Below are 4,477 nucleotides of genomic sequence, written 5' to 3'. Positions count from 1 at the left end.
ATTCTATTTTAGGGTTTATCAATTCGAATTAGGGTTTATATTATAACAGATTCTAACATGCAATATTAAACCTCAAATCATTCAATCAGGTTATAAAAACTATCAATCCTAACTCACACGGATTTAAACCTCAAAGAAACATTCAATCAATCAAATAAAACAATCCATGCACACGTAATTTAGGGTTTACAGATTTTAGGGTTTCACTTTGAACATTAGTTCATTCGATTCTGGGTTCTTAGAGTTTAGGTATACCTTAAACCTTTGATGGGTTGAATGGACCACCAAGAGAATGAGCTTACGTGGACTGGTACAAACTGGAACCTTTACGCGGACTGGTCCAAACTGTTTCCTTGCAGTCCGCGAGCTGGGATCGGGTACAAGTTGAGATCGAAAGTGATTAGGGTTTATCGATAGAGAGACAGATAGAGAGAGAGAGAGAGACAGATAGAGAGAGAGAGAGAGAGAGAGAGAGAGAGAGATTCAGATAGAGATCGAAAACTTAGCCTAGGTTGAGCTGATCGGGATCGTTGGTACGCGAGCTGGTACTTGCATTCAAAGAACTCGTAGATCTCGAACAGGCTGATCGTACAATCTGGAATAGTTGAGGCGTACTGAAACTTGCAGAGATTAGTCCACAGATCGATCTTGTTGAGATCAGTGGTCGAATACAGATCAGGGTCATGATCAAAGAGAGGTGATCGATAGAGATTAAGGTTTTAGCAATGGAGAGAGATTTAGGGTTTATGGTCGATATCTTAGCTTAGGGTTTTAGAGAGCAATCGTGCTGATAACGTGTTGTGAAAGTAATGAAAAAGTCTTTCTTTATTCATAACATAGAGGTTCCTTATATAGGAGATTACACCGTCATAGATAAATGAAAAGAGTACAAATCATAATCCAACTAGGAAAAGGAAAACATAAAGACATAAGAAAAATGAAAAGCTGGCGGACTCTCTCTTTCTTAGGTCGCCGAAGGTATAATCTCTTGGTTATGAGCCATCCACAATCTGCTTCATAACATCCACGAGACAGTATATTAGTAAGAGAGGTTATCTAATAATATAATCAAACATTACGCGCGGATAAAGACTCTAGTATATTATAATAAATGATAAAAGTATAGAAACTAACACAAATTAAATAATAAGAAATTATTATCCGAAGTCTAGAAGTTGACGTTCTCTCCTCAGTTTTCAGCATATTTTCTTCTTCCTGCCATAAAAACTACATCTTCCATTGTTACTTATATTATTGGAATAGGTGTCTCTCTTAATCTTCCAATCTTCATGTAAGTTTCTTCTCCTTTCATTATTTTTCCTATTTTTTCTTAAGCTTTTATATTGTTTTTTTTTTTAATCCTGAAAACCAAACAAATAAAAAACTATTTTTACATATGAGATTCTAAGATAAACTCAATAAGAATCTGCAAAATGATTGATGTTAGCAAATTTGATCCATGCTAAAAAGCAAAATTTGATTAAATAATAATTGTTGTCTACTTTGTATTCTTTTATCATATGTATTGTATTGTTTTGTTTCTAGTTTATAATTTTAAAATGTTTATCTACACATGAACCATTATATAGATTGTCTATGCTATCAATAAAGTACAAATTAGTAAAAATACTTATTATTCAAAGTTGATATGATTACACATAAGAATTATCCTTTAGAAATAATGTACTAATGTTTTTTTTTTACTTTGAGAAATAACTAAATTTTAATAATATCTGTATCATTATATTATATATTTAATATATAACGAAATTAGTTATAGTTTGGGGATGACAATATTTTTTTATTGCGCTTTAGACACCATATATATCCGGACCGGCACTGCTTCCTAGAAGACAAGTAAGTCTTTTAGACCCTAAATTTACTATTCATTCTTCTAGTGCATTTTAAGTCACCTAAACCCTAAACTCAAAATAATTAATCAAGTAAAAAGAAACACTTTATAAAACTTAAAATTAACTTTAAAAGTGTTTAATATGCACAAAACTAAACACATATAAATCAAAATTTAAATTTTCAAAAAAAAAGTTAAGCTTCCAAAATCTAACCCTAAGAATACAAACAATTCTACAACATATGTTACCAAACCTTAAACCAAAAAATACCATAACACACTACATTCACTCATCTATGTTAAAAACAAATCAATTAGAAGATCTTAATTTATATCATCTACAAATGTTTATAATTACATGATTTCAATTTTTCCCATCAAATTTTTTTTATAAAACTTATAAATTATTTTTAAAATCTACTATACGAGAAGACTTCCAAATTACTTTTCGCAGAAGACATCTAGGAAGTCTTCTCGCTGAAAACTTCCCGAACCTCACAAAACTTCCCGGTGTTATATTCGTAAAAATGAATTCTAGTTTTTTGTTTAGTCATAAAAGGTTTGTTGTAATTTAACAAGGTTTTTGGTTATTTTTGTATTTGATTGAAATTTAGGTAAATTTTGGGTCTAAAATAAAGTTTTGATTATTTTTGGCAAATTTTCCAAAATTTAATGTCATTTAAAATTTATAACCAATTACAAAATACTGTGTTTTATTTAATTGGTTGAAATATTTTTATTTAATTCTACTTTCATGTAACTAAAATAAACTACATAAAAATTTGTATTTTTCAAATCTTTGTGCAAAAATTAACATCACTTAATTAAAGCGATAGAGAAGGAGTAATGTCTATGGGATGAGATCTGAGATAGACAAACTTGTTATAAATCAATTGATGGATGTCCATAACCGGTCCATATACTTAGAGAGAGAGACGGCCCAACCCTAGAGAGAGAGAGATGCAGCTTATGCTTTGGAGAAAAGAAAACTCTATTTCCTTTTCCTTGTAATTGTCATATTTCCATTATTATGTATTAGTAGTTTTCCTAATCCTAGTTGGTTTAAGTTTTAGATACTTTCCTTTTTCTATGACTTGTAATCCTTATAAAAGAACCCATGTTATGATTAATAATACACAGAAACATTCAGTCTCTAAACCGTTTGTTTTACAACACGTTATCAGCACGAGTCTCTAAACTCCCTGAGCAAATCAAAAAACCCCTTAAACCCTAACCTAGCCGGCGACTTTAAACCTAAACCCGACGAACCCTAATCTGCTCCAGCTTGCGTCCCATCTTGCATCCATCCGATCAGCTCCAGCCCTAAGGCGTTCCTGATCCTAGACGTCCTCAGCTTCCCGTTCGCATCAAAACAGCTCGCATCTTAATTCGTTCTTGATTCCGTTCCAGCAAGCATTACCGTCTCAGCTTCATCCCGATCTCAGCTCAGACGAACCCTTGAACTCAATCCCGTCTCGCGTTCCCGTCACTACCTCAGCTCGATCCGACGATCAGCCTCAACCCGTTCGCGAGAGACAACCAAGGCGATCGCGACCTAACAATCCTAACCCGATCGCATCCTCTCAGCTCGCGATCCCGAAGCAGCCAGCCTGCCGTCCGTTCGAGTTTCTCTTGGTGGTCCGGTTTCTACAATCTGCAAAAAAAAGGTAACCATGTTTCTAAGTACATGAGAATTGAATTCAGATTGTTTGTAAAGATTAAAACCCTAAAATATAATCTCTAAAACTAAAGCCATAGGATAATAGATCAGTCCCCTATGAGTAAATCGAAGCTCTATAAGTTCGATCTAAACCCTAAAACGAGATTGATCCATTGATCAATTAAAATCAGAACCTTAAAGGTTTTGAATCTCAAATCAAACCCCTTTGATCAAAGATCAAAGTTTCAAAGTCCCTAAAACCCTAATTCGAAAACTATTAAAACTTATTGATTGATTGAGATTGAAATTGATCACCTTGAAACCGACATTGCTTGTGCTTGATTAATAAAATCGAAATCCTAAAAACCCTAAATTGAAAATCGATTTTGATTATTTGAAATTGAATGGTATTTGATTGATTGATCACCTAGAAATATTGATTAGGGTTGTTTAAACCTGAATCTGAATTGCTTGACTTGGTTAAAACCCTAATGACCTTGTTTTACACTACAAGAATTTATCAAAATAGCTGCGGACTGGTGAAGGTATTTCCGTAGCCAAATAATTTAGCGACAGAAATGGCGAAAGATAGTGACGGAACACATAATTTTATTTTTGTAGCTAAATCCGTAGCAATTCGTAGCAATCCGTAGCTATATAGCTAGGGATAGATTCCGTCGGCGATCCGTAGCTAGATAGCTACACTTTAGCTACAACAAAAGTCGTAGCCAACATTATTCTATTTAGCAACAACTAGCTACAAATACTAATATCGCTAAATAGCAACAACATTTTTATCCTAGCAAATCCGTCGCACGTTGAAAAAATATCATATATCTATACAAAAACATATAATTTTTATATAATATATTTTTGTATAAATTTTATTTTATTAATATCAGTTTGTATATGTTGTTTTAATATTTGTCAATTTATTTCAAACACAAATTTCAAATTATATATAT

Source organism: Brassica oleracea, chromosome C4 (assembly GCF_000695525.1).
Source record: "Brassica oleracea var. oleracea cultivar TO1000 chromosome C4, BOL, whole genome shotgun sequence".
Taxonomy (NCBI): Eukaryota; Viridiplantae; Streptophyta; class Magnoliopsida; order Brassicales; family Brassicaceae; genus Brassica; species Brassica oleracea.
This window is presented reverse-complemented; position numbering follows the sequence as displayed.